Below are 13,837 nucleotides of genomic sequence, written 5' to 3' on the forward strand. Positions count from 1 at the left end.
ATGGATTTTTAAGTCCTCTGAGGCAAAGTTGAACTGTCCATTTTCTAAGAGTTGTACATCCCCAAGACCAGTTTTGTTATCCTCCTGGTTGCTGGTCTGTGATGCAGCTGTGATTAAAGCTGCAATCATGTCTGCTTTAGACAGGTTGGCATGCACCAGTCCATTGGCTTGGCACATCTCAGCTCACTGGCTCCTTGTAGCTTGCCATAATCCTTGGCTGACATACTTTTGTGCTCTCCCTGACTAAGTTAACAAAAAATAAAATGATTGTGATATGAAATTCTGAATGTCTACCCTGTGGCTGCTATAGACTACAAACACCTTCTTTACTGACTACTATTTACAGGCTACATGAGTTCAATATCCACACAACTGAATCCTAATATGGGATGTGGTGATCCCATCACTGCCAGCCAACACGTGACAAACCTGCACTGGACCAGTAATCAAGAAGCATCACTCCTCACCACTAACACCAATGGGGGGACATTCACTGGGAGGATAACAGGTAAACACAGTATTTACAGATGTAGCTCTCTGAATCAAGTGCAATTTCCCTGAAGAGTACACAGAGACCACAGTCAGTCCAGGGTTGGTAGCCCACTCTTTCTCCAAATCCCCAATAAGACTCCCCACTGGCACTGCTATAGAGTTGATATTTCGGCTAAGTGACCAAGCCAAGACCTCCAGCCTCCTCTCTGTCCAATCAGCACTTTGTGTTCCTGCCCAGATAGCTCACACACACACACACACACACACACACACACACACACACACACACACACACACACACACACACACACTGAGGTTTGAGTTACACATACATACACACATGGGAAAGGCTAGCACAGGTTTACTAGCTATGCTCCCTTCTCCCCAGACTATAAAGTAGTTATTACTGCCACCAGTCACTCTTTATCAGCTACTTTAGAGCCCTTAACAAAGGGTGTCCAATCTTACTGTGTAATATTAATATTAACACAAATGGTAGTTTGACCAGAGCAAGGCTATTAGGAGTGGCCCACAGTAAATAAATATGCAAGTACTCTAAAAACTTAAATATCGCTGCACAAATCAGCTACAATTAAAGGTTTAAATATATTTAATAATAAATAATAAAATAACAAGACAATACTAAATACATATTTACAGTGACATCAAAATTCAAAACCACAAGAAATGTTTAAAATAGCATTGCAGGGCATTCTCGAATAAATTAAGAAAAATATCTAAACTAGGCTTCACTATATTCCATACTATATCTATGAAAATTATACTATAACCTAAGAACTTACTAATAGATAACCTAAGAACTTACTAACAGAGCAAGGTAGGTATGGTGAATGGATCTTCTAGTTGCTGTCAGGTCCAAGACAGAATACAGAATGCTCTGTCTCACTAATAGACTTCTCAAATTAATATCTCAAATATCACTGTTACGATAGCTTGCAGAATGTCACTACTTCTTGTCATCTGACTCTAGTTTCCAGGCCAAACCCCACTGCTGGAAGCTGGCAGTATTTAGCATCTACCTGTGAAAATACATAGACCTCAAATCTTTGGTAGATGCTGTAAGTCATAAAAAAATTGCATTCCTTCATGCTTTTAAGAAAGTAATTAATTCACCCTAAAGACAAAACAGAAAGCTTCTCAGCACACACTCTGTGTCTCTAGCTGCACTGAAAACTGAAAGATGCCATCTTTTATTGTGTAGCCTATAAAGTAATTTAATTTTAGCTATTTTCCCAAAATTTGCTGGACTGAAGTTAGCCTCCTGCATTCCAGATTCCACTATTAAAAATATATATTTAGACAGTTACAATAGTGCATGTACATTTCTGTTTTCTTCCAGTAGGGCACTCAGTGGATGCATTTCAAACACAAACACTTCATACCATACATTTTCAATGCACATGTCTATACAAATTAGTTTGATATACACATAGCATACAGTTCTAATACATTTGTAACACAAGCATCTTATATAAATAATTTTGATATTCACCAATGACATAATTATTTACAAAATTCCAGATACCTGTGCTGGCTGTATCTCCCTTCATCACACTAACATTAAGATTATTCATGCTAAGATGCAAGTTACATCCTGTGCTACTACTACTTATACTAATTGCTGTCTGTTCTTAACTTATCTTCATTCCCCTCACATATATGAAAAACAGCTTATATACTTTCAGAAAACATTAACGTTTAGCCTTAAAAAGTGTTATGGCTTTTATTACTTCCCCCTATAGTCAGCTTTTCTCCACTGAAACACAAGTATCAAATATACAGCATTGCAAACATCTCTACTTACACTGAAAACGTATTTGCCAAAGGAAAACTATTCATCAGTGTCCTCTTATTTACTCGTTTACACAAATAACATGTTATTAGATTAAGCTAAAGGCCTTAATTAGATATTCACCTATGCAAAAGTAATAAAGAACATATCACCTCTACATTTAGTATAACCTGTGCAGTTTTGCACCCCATTCCCCAACTCAGCAACTCAAGATTACAGCATATTAATTTAATTCTTGTGTCTATCCTCTCTTCTCTTTTCACATTGTAATATTTGCATCCTTAAAACTATAAAATAAAATAAAAAGGCACTTATTAACTTTAGAAGCTTTATCACATACCACAATAACTAAAAATACCTTATTTTATAACATGGAATTTGTATCATGAAATGTCCCATACAAATATTGTTAAGAATAAAAAATGTTTTACTTACAGTTGCTTTTCTTTTTTTTCCTCCTTCCCTTCAATGTCCTTCCAAATAAATGAAGTAAGGCATATATGTTTCAGTCTCCCATAAGTTTAACAAAGTCAACAAAAGTCCAGTTATTATACTTTTTTTATAAATCATATGTCAGAAATGTGATTGATACTTTATGGTCTCATATTTATTCACTAATTTCAGTGTTGCTGGTCTTCTTCCCATTCATCTCCAGCTCCTAATACCAGACTCCAGTTCAAATTCAAGGTACTCACAATTCTTCTAGTCAGCTCCTGTGCTTTTTCTGTCTCTTGGGCATTTTCCTTTGGAACATCTGAAAAGGTTTCACTGACAAAGCCTCTATATATATGCTTTATTATAAGAGTCCCCTTCTGTTTGATGGCTGACTTTTTGTTGGACAAACTTTTGTATTTCATCCTTAGCCTGTTCTGCACCAAAGAAATGACTTTGATCCCCCAGAAAAAAAAAATATTCTGAAGACTGGGTGCAGCAGCTTGAATGTCACACCTGCCTCTCTATACTCCTTGATTGCTGGGATGAATTTGCTTCTCTTTTAACTGATGTACAATTAAATGAATAATCATTTTCCACAAATGCTCACCTGCCTCCAATTTTTAATATCTTGCCCTTTTGCCACAGTTTTGTCAGGATCAGATCTTCACTAGTACAGGTCTTGACTGCTTTCTCATGGCCAGGTTTGGAACATACATATGATGTGCCCTTTTAATTAACAAATCCTGCTGTTGAATACCAGTCCAGTTGCTTATTTGTGCTTTCATAAAATTAATATAGTCTGTTCCTTCCAGTTTCTCAGGTACAGCAGAAAACCTATTTTTTTCCTGTGTGCTCTGTCCTCTAATCCCACCATTTTTTGAAACCATTCTTCTTAAACAGTCTCATACTCAGACAGCCTCTTCTTCATTTGTCCTTTTTTTTTTTTGCATTTTTTTTTTTCAATTTACCTGAATAGCTGTATAAATCCTCTATCATTTTTTTCAAGCCTTATTATTTAAGTTGATATTCTACTAGTATTTAATTTATTTTACTCCGTTATGAACACATGTGACTTATTTTTTCCTCTAAATTACGGGACAGGGTGTCTTACACCAGAGCTAAAGTTAGAACTGCTTTTTGCCAAATAGCTACAGTATTTTTCCAGTCAGTATTTTCTCTTCACCTTTTCAAGTTCATTTTATTTCAGGCTCTCTAAGTTTTTTGTTGGCATCCAGGCACTGTACTTACTAGCCAGTAACTAAATTTACTAAAACGTCAAAAATGTCTAACCCTTGTCTCTCAGTTTTTTTCACATGAGGGAGCTGAAATCAAGCTGTTGATCAGTGTGCACCAATCTTGACAGTCCCTTATTTAAATAATTATAGATAAACAAAGTCAGCAAGTAAATAAATAAAAAAATAAATAAATTCCCTTGGTTATGAATGGATTAGCCAATAGGTCAAATCTGGTAGAAAGTGAAATGGCCAAATTGATCTGCAATTGCTTTAAATAAAGGACAATTCTCAAATGCAAGCAATGCCTGATTCATATTAGCAGTTTTCTTTTTCACTGTTGTATGATACCGTATGTCTGGACTGCCTCAGGAGCTTGTTGAGATTTTTTTCTAAACAGCATAAATTTAACAGCTTTACATTCAGTCACAAACAACTAATTTTTCTTTTTACTACAAAAGGTCTGAGCTTCTTAGGTTCCTTCTTTTCAATTACCACCTTATTTTTATCGCAAAGAGTACTTGTCCCAGTTCAGCCTAGTGTACATAGCGTATGATGAGAATTGTTATAATTTACTCAGGCACTGTGGACAGACAACTTTACCTTAAATAAATATTGAATAGTATTTAACTCCCTAATACCTAAACGTGTACTAAAATCTGATTTTCCACTTTGTTGCTGTATTCCGTCCAATGCTAAACTACAATAAAAGAATTGGGCAAGGGGCATCACATTTCCTTTTAGGGACTTTTTGAATATTGCCACTGTTGTCTCTCAATATGAAATAAACATGATCAAAATAACACATACAACTACCGTTGATTATAAACACTGGACAAAACTATCCTTATTGTTGGATAAATAAGCGGTAACTCTGTGATCACTTATGATTAGTTATGGCTATTAAAAGCATCTATTTATATTATACTAAGAATAAAAACAACCAAAACTACTATGGCGAGCACAGGAGCAATCCAGGAAAGTAAAATCCAAGTACTATTCAAAACACTGGCCTTAGCGTAGAAAATGCTTTACTCGCTTTCATCTATACCAGACTTCCTCAGAAACAAAAGAACAATGAAACTGAACTCATATAAATATCCATACCAATTACACACGTTAATTAATACAATCAATAAAAATACAAGCATAAAAATAAAAATACAAGTCTAAGTGAAAGGGCGATTTACTAGTGTTTGTATTTCACATTTTTGTTTTTTATTCTCTTCTTATCTAATGTTGCTTTAAAAGTTGATTAGAACATGACTAATTTTTTTACGCTAAGGTCAGTGTTTTGAATAGTACTTGGATTTTACTTTCATGGATTGCTCCTGTGCTTGCTGTAGTAGTTTTGGTTGTTTTTGTAGTTTTTTACCACTATTCCCTTGGATGGGCTGATTTGCTGTGTTTTTGGTGAATTATACTAAGAATAATAGCTTACAGTTTGTGTAGTTACAGATTTCCATGTGTGTTAAACTTTTGCTTTTTGCTTTTCTTTTTTATATTTGTTGTTCTACATTGAAAACTATATGCGATTTTTAATATTTTGCAAATTTCGTTTTTAAGCAAACTAATTATTTTAATAAAAGCTTATTAATATTCACTATCAATATTTGCCATGGTCATTGTTTTGCTTGTTTGTAATATATGTTTAGATATTGTAATGGTTTGAAAAAAACTTTAATAAAAATGTTTTTTTCAGTGTACATGTTTTAAAATCATCTGAATTGCTTTCCCAGAAAGCTGACATAACAGTACTCATCAGTATATAATTGCCTTTGTGAACATACTTGTATTGCCACAAAATGTTCCAATGCTTAAATCAATTACTGCTTTACTTTTTGTAAGCATATCGCTTTCCATATTTTTTGCTGACTACTAAGACTTTCTTACATGTGTGGAACTTCCAAAACCCCAAGCCGTGAGTAATTTGACAGCACAATGTTTTCTAGCTTACCAGCTTAATTTCTACATTCAAATCCAGCAAATTACTTTTGGCAGTTTGAAAATTCATCATAAATCTGCCAGTGTTTTGAAATTCTCCAGCAATTTCTTTCACCTCTATTCTAAAGCAGACACTTTATACTAAAGCAGTACTTGTACAATGCATTTATTTCAACAAATGAGTAAACTAACTACACATATCTCTGGTAAGCAAACTTTCAGCAGTTTACTATGCACTTATTCTGGTAAGCGGCCTTCCAGCATATTTATATCATCATACATTTCTTTCAGCAATTTTATGTCACTTTATTAGAACATTCAACAGTACTTATTCTGTCACTGTTTTCACTCCATACAACTCTTCCAAAACTTGGTATGACTTGCTCATGTGCTTTATCGCAGGATCCAGCTTTTGCATATCTAGCTTCCATTCTTTGGGTGTGATAAAAGAGAAGCCTCTCACTCTAACACCTAGTTAAGAATTCATTCAATAGCACATGGTTGGGAGTGTTGCTCTCTTACTCCTATTTCAATGCACACTTCTTTAGAATGTATCTTTCTCAATTTCAGTTTTCCTAATTATATCCCATGGTTAGCATAGGGGTGCAGTGAGTAGCATTGTTTTTCTCACAACAAGAAAATATCTGGTTTGGTCCTCGGATGGTATACCTTTTGTGTGCCATTTGCATGTTCTCCCTTTGTTCGTCTCTTTTTGGTCTGGGTGCTCCAGTTTCCACCTAAATGCCAGAGAGATGCAATACTTGGATTTATGACTATAAGTTGTGCACAACTCTGTGTGTGTGTGTGTGTGTGTGTGTGTGTGTGTGTGTGTGTGTGTGTGTGTGTGTGTGTGTGTGTGTGTGTGTGTGTGTGTATATGTGTGTGTTAGAGAAAGACTCAGAAGAAAAGCCTGTCAATCTACTTCCCTCCTCTACATGCCTAGTATATCCTGCAGATGGCTTTGGCTGCTCATCAGATACGACCCAGCATTACTGGATGGATGGATGGATTGTATCATACAGATGCTGCTGTTACAGAGAAGTCTCTTACATTAGTTTTCAGTATAAATCAGGGTTAGTTAATGTGACAGAATTTTGATGATATCATAAATGTTTATGCTTAATGTCTCTTTTACTAGTATAAAACCATCAGAATGCAGCAATGATTTTATTTCATATCATTCTATACTTAAAACCAAGGTTTACACAGTGGTGGCATTCAGACACACAACACAGATAAAAACTTACGGGATCATCCCTAGCAGCAAAGAACCTAATACTTGCATCTCTATATTCACCTAAATGATGTGCACTCCCATCAGTGAAAGGTCCATGTTTATAGCACCAACCTTCCTGCAATATGTAGACTTTCTCCTGCTATCAGTATACTATGGGGACTAAAAAAAACATACTTAACCAACTGAGGAATATCCACATATTTATTCACTGCTGTCATAATCAGAAAGACTATAGCATGGAGATAAGTTGTCCAATATTTACTGTACGGTTCTGAGATACAGAATGCAAATCTTTGCTGAAAACAATACAGCAATAGTCGTATAATAGGCAATAATGTACAGTCTACTCCAAGTATGTTTTTCATGTGTGATACCCATCAAATAAAGTTACATGTGAGGTCCCTATGTGTGCAATCTACCTCTAGGCTGATTCTGTTTTTCTGAATCTTACCAAATTCAGGCCTGCATGCATGGCACACTGAATACAATTAATGTATGGGGCAATGCACAGAATTTCTGAATCCCAGAGTTTGTTGACTTATACAGTTAGCTGGTTGTGCTCATCTTTAATGATAGAACATTCTCTGTTGGTACTTTTGTAGAAATATACATGAGCAAGGTTACCCCATGACATAACAGAAACAGTCATTAGAAGCCCCTTGCATCGCCCATGTGGGTGGCGGCAACTCTCGCATCCTTTGCAGCTTACATATACCATGTTTGAGATCACACAACATTGAAGGATGGGCAAATTTCCAAACCCTCCTGTATTGGGATCTTACACATGCAAAGCTCAGGAATGTGCAATCATTTACACATTCAATCACTTCTGACAGTCTTTGCTACCATTCATCCCTCTGAATATTGGAATGCAAAACATATATATTTATAACAGTACCTATGTGTATCTATATCACTATCCATATATATATATATATATATATATATATATATATATATATATATATATATATGTATATGTGTATACAAACATATACAATTATATGGGTACCCTCACATTGGTCTCCACAGTTTTCATGTTGTTGATCACTGTTTTTCCATTGCAGATGATCTATGTACTGATATAAGATCACTGTTATATTGGTGAAGGGTTTATGCCCGTCCCCACTATTGTGTGATCTCAGAGCTGGCATATATAGGTAGCAATGCGTGTGATGGCTGGAGGGCTTCACCTGCAAAAAGCTGTTTTTTTTCAGTTTGTGTGTTCTGAGAATATGTACTGGAGTATGCATTTGTTGATCTTTAGAGATCAATGAGTTTTTGTTGTGGGTATGTACTCTGAGCTAATGTGTGTAAGATCAACTTACATATACCAATATTGCTCATTCATATAGGTACACACATATAGATACGTATGTATGTATATGTGTATACATATATATATATATATATATATATATATATATATATATATATATGCGCAGTGCAGTGCATGCTCGCACACATGCACACACATACACACACACACACACGCACACACATACACACACACACACACACACACACATATATATATATATATATATATATATATATATATATATATATATACTGGTCCACTTTGTAATTTCAAAATTCCACAATCCCAACATTCTGCATACCGATGCCCAGAACTTCTAGATTGTGGAATCTCGAAATTAAAAAAAAAAAAAAAAAAAAAAGAATTTATCAATAAACACATTTTTGCAGGGGGACAACCTAACCTGCACCCCCCACACGCCCTGCACCTTAAATATACCAACTCCGAGATTGCACTACAGTGAAAAGAACAGTAATGTTCCCGTTCCGCACTGTATGGCGATCTCCACTGACAGGTTTTGAGATTCCACATTTTCAAAGTTCTGAGCGTTGGTATTTAGAATGTTGGGATTGTGGAATTTCGACACTATAAAGTGTACCCATATATATAAATATATGTATACACATATGTATATATATATATATATATATATATATATATATATATATATATATATATATACATACATATTTACCTATATAAAACATAGTTGCGTGCATATGCATACAAATAATTCTCCATAAAAGTGAATAATTTCTCAGCTGTCTGAGACATAACAGAAGCTTGAAAACGTTAACAGTTTACTCAAATGATGCTCAGTAAGAATGATTCAGGATATAACAAAGTTTTGGCTTAAACACAAGTCTGCTAGTAAAGAATGAAAATGAACCATGTTTATAAGGCCTAATATTTAAAGCATACAAAACAATAGTGCCTAATCAGTTAAAGAAAGAAGGAATGCTGGCAAGCAAACCCGAGCCTCAGAAATTGTGAAGTGAGTTATACTGGTTAGGAATATCAGTGCAAAATGAGTAAGAGGCTTAAGGTTTTTCACGTTTAGTGCATTAATCTAGAAGAGGAAATCATTCCTTGGAGTAAAGCTGGGACAGATTTGTTTTAGATTTGCACTTTGTGCACTTGACATAGGTAGATTATCTGAAGTTTCTTGAGTTTTTGAAATCAAACGTAATGGTGTGATCCCTGCTTTTAAAGCTACATTTTCAGGACATTAACACCTACCTCATGTACACAGACAACCCTCTCCTCTTACCTCCCAACACTCAGACTTGTGAGAAATGCGCTTATATCTCCAAATTGGAAGCCATGCACTCTCCAGCCAAGACCAGAATAGCTGATTTAGAGGAGAAGGTCAACACCTGCACCACACCGCATGGAACACATAGCCCTCCCAGAGCACCCACCATCACAGCCCTCACATAAAAACACAAACCACACACCCACCTTCGAGGAGCCTCTCAATAGAAATCTACCCAAACAGCAGAGACCTCCAAGGCAGAAACGCACTCGACCACCACAACACAGCATAAACCACAAGACACACAGCTCACCTACACAGTGTGCCCCTCAACCTAAGCCCTAAGGCAAAACAGCTTGCCCAATACAATAATCATAGGTGACTCAACAGTGAGGCACACTGATGTCCCACTCACCAGGCTGAATAAGGAGGAGGTAACATTCAGCTGTCTATCAGGTGCCAGAATCCGACACATAACACACGCACGCAGGACACTCCACAACAAATACAAGTATGAATCTGTCATTGTCCATGTGGGTGTGAATGACCTGAGACACACCTCCCTGGACTACATGAAAAGAGACATGGTGCAGCTCTCAGATTATGTGTCCCAGGCAGGTATGACCCTAGCCCTAAGCAGCAGAATGATACCGCAGTACAAACAGAAAATGATTGACTTCAACTACTGGTAAAGTTTCTGGTGTCACTCTAAGCAGATCCAGTATCTGTCTGCTTGGGATGACATGACTGACAGACCTCGATGCTTTGCCAGAGATGGCCTGCATCTGTCATCCCTGGGATTCCGGGTACTGCCTAAGGCTCTTGCCACCCCTATAGTGCCTTTTTTAAGCAGTGTTCCAAAGACCAAATTACCTCCCTAACAGCTATAAATGAGTGCAATTTAAGGGTCATGCTGTTCACCACTAGAAGTCTAAATCTCAAGATGCACTCGCTTGAAGCACTCCTCAAAATGGAGAACATCGACATTTGTGCTGTAACAGAGACCTGCTTTAAAGAAGCAGAAAGCATCCCTGTGCTACCAAGCTATAACTCATTCCACATCTTTTGGCCCCAGAACATGGACCAAAGCACCAAAGGTGGTGGTGTCTCCATATTCATAAAGGATATGCACGCCTACAGACTAGTAGCCCAGCATAATGCATCTGAGATACTCCAGATACAACTAACATTGGGTAAGATGGCAATTCAGGTTGCAGCCTGCTACAGGTCCCCAACCATGTCCCAAGACTCTCACTTCACTTTCCTAAGCACCCTGAAAACTATTAAGATCCAACCCAACACTTTCATACTTGGTGACTTCAGCTACCCCTCCATGAACTGGGAAAACTTACTCATGCACCAATGCACTGGCCAAGTGCTTCCTGGAATTCATCATTTCCATTGCCCTGGACCAGATCATTCTTACCCCCACTAGAGGAAGCAACATCACTGACCTCCTTATTACTAACATGAGCAACCGTTGCTCTACACCAATAGTCATTTCCTGCCTGGATACATCCGACCACAAACCCACACCCCCCGCAAAGGTATCCATCATGAAAAACTTCTCCAAAGCTGAATTTGGACTCCTAAAAACAGAGGTGGCTAACTTCACGGCACCCATGTCAATGGAAAATAGATGCATGACTGATGAATCATACACCAGTGCACTGTACAAACATGTACATAAATGCATGAAACTAGCCATACCCAATAGAACCAAGGTGCTCTCCTCCAAAAAAAGGAAGTCAATCTGGTGGTCCCATGACATTAATAAACTCTACAACAGAAGGAATAAACTGTTGCAGAAAAAGGTGAAGTCCCAAGACTGGAAAAATTCCCTTATTAGCCTCAATAAAAAGTTGAGATCCCTCATTGAAACCTCCAAAGCCAGCTATGAAGGCAGAATTGCGGCAGACACTAAAAACAACCACAAAGCCTTCCATAGTTATATCAAGAATCCCCACGGCAATACACAGATTTGCTCTCTTACTGCACAATGGTACCTCCTATACTGAGCCAACAGATATTGCCAAAATACTGGCTGACAGATTCAGTGTCAACTTTACCCCCCCCCCCAAAAGGACCAATCTCAATACCAGAAGAATGCCAGGCACCCAGCATTACTGCAGCACAGGTTAAAGCTGCATTGTCCAAGGCCAAGAATACAGCTTCCATGGGACCCGACAATATCCCTGACTGTGTTCTACATGAATTACAAAGTGAACTGCCACCACATCTGTGTGCCCTGTTCACTCACAGCCTCATCTTAGACTTTCTCCCTACCGAATGGCGCACTGCTACAGTCACCCCTCTCCATAAAGGAGGAGCGACTACAAACCATGGAAATATTGCCCCATTAGCCTGACAAGTCTGATATGTAAGGCTATGGAGTGCATCATCATGGACCTAATTAACAAGGATATAGGGAATCTTCAAACTCTAGATCCCACACAGTTTGGTTGTGCAAAAGGTAGATCATGCCTGCTCAACCTGGTTGACTTCTTTGAGACATTCACCAGAGGTGTGGATGAAGGTAAGGCAGTTAATACAGCCTACCTCGATCTGGCCAAGGCCTTTGATACCATTCCTCAGTCAAGAATTATTGATAAACTCACCAAACTAGGCATCAACCCCTATACTGTTAGGTGGGTTGCAAACTGGCTCAGAGAGAGAACCCACAGTGTGAAAGTAGCAGACTCCAAGTCAGACTGCTGACCAGTCATGAGTGGAGTCCCACAGGGATCAGTCCTGGGTCCTCTCCTGTTTGGCATCTACTTCTCAGAAGTCCAGGCCAACACAGAGGGACTCTGGCTGACCAAGTTCACAGACAACTGCAAGCTGGGAGCCATTATTAATTCCTCAAGTGATGCAGACATCCTACAGAAAGGCCTCACTAAGACTAATGACTGGTGTTGAAACCACAGCCTTAAGCTTAATGCCAAAAAATGTGTTGTCATCCCCTCTGGGAAAAACTCAGTTCTCACTAATTACCACATCAATGGGAGCTCTCTGAACAATGAAGGCGTTATAAGAGATCTGGGGACACAGGTTGACAGCAACCTCTCCTTCGACCACCACATGGCCACTGTGGTCAGAAAGTCCTTCTATGTGGCACATCTCTTTACCAAGGATTTTGCATCCAGGAAGAAAGATGCATCATTTCTCTCTACTCTTCCCTCATTAGATCAATCATAGAGTATAATGTCCCATTTGGAATGTACCTCACTAGACACCTACAACAGCTGGAGAGGTCGCAAAAGTACCTTACGAAGAGGATCCTAGGCCTCAAACACATGTCCTACATGGACAGACTCAAAAAACTCCAGCTATTCTCTGTCTCATATCGTCTACTAAGAGGTGATCTCTGCTAGACTTACAAAGCCATGTCTGACCCAGCTCTGTTAGAAATGCTACATCTAAAGAAATCTCAATCTCTCCGCACCACACACTCCAGCGACCTCAACCTTATTACCACAATCATCAGAACATGCTGGATGGACAGGTCCATAACCCAGAGACTGCCCATGCTCTGGAATAGACTTCCCATACATGTCAAGCAGATCACCTCACTGGCCCTCTTCAAGAGAAATCTTGATGAGTGGACGGGAAATAGAAAGTTCACCCCAGGGATCACTCCAGTGGCTCTACTTGATAGCGGCACTGGGAACTAATGTCAGGTGGCACAATGCCAGGGCAATTCTATGGGCTACGCTTGTAAAGACTCCAGGGCCATTAGTCTAGTACACACCTATGAACCTATGAACCTGATGGGGTCATATCAGATAATGGCCCATAATGTAAACATTTTGAATTCAAGAGATTTTCAAAGCAGTGAGAGTTTCAACCTTTGGCTTCTAGTATGAATTATATGCAGTCCTCAGGTGAAGTCAAAAGTATAGTTCAAACTGAAAAACCTCATGAAGAAAGCCCAGGTCACTGCCAGTGTCTGCTAAATAGGAATACATCTAACTTTGTTGGCGTATGGAAACATTAGAGTAAACATGTAACGCTTACCAACTCATCTACTTACAAGCCATAAATTAAATGTTTCTTCTTCCTTAATTTAACACACTTTTTACTGAATGGCTTGCTTGTCTGACCTTTT

This window comes from Protopterus annectens, chromosome 3.part0 (assembly GCF_019279795.1).
Source record: "Protopterus annectens isolate FY-2018-M chromosome 3.part0, PAN1.0, whole genome shotgun sequence".
NCBI lineage: Eukaryota > Metazoa > Chordata > Ceratodontiformes > Protopteridae > Protopterus > Protopterus annectens.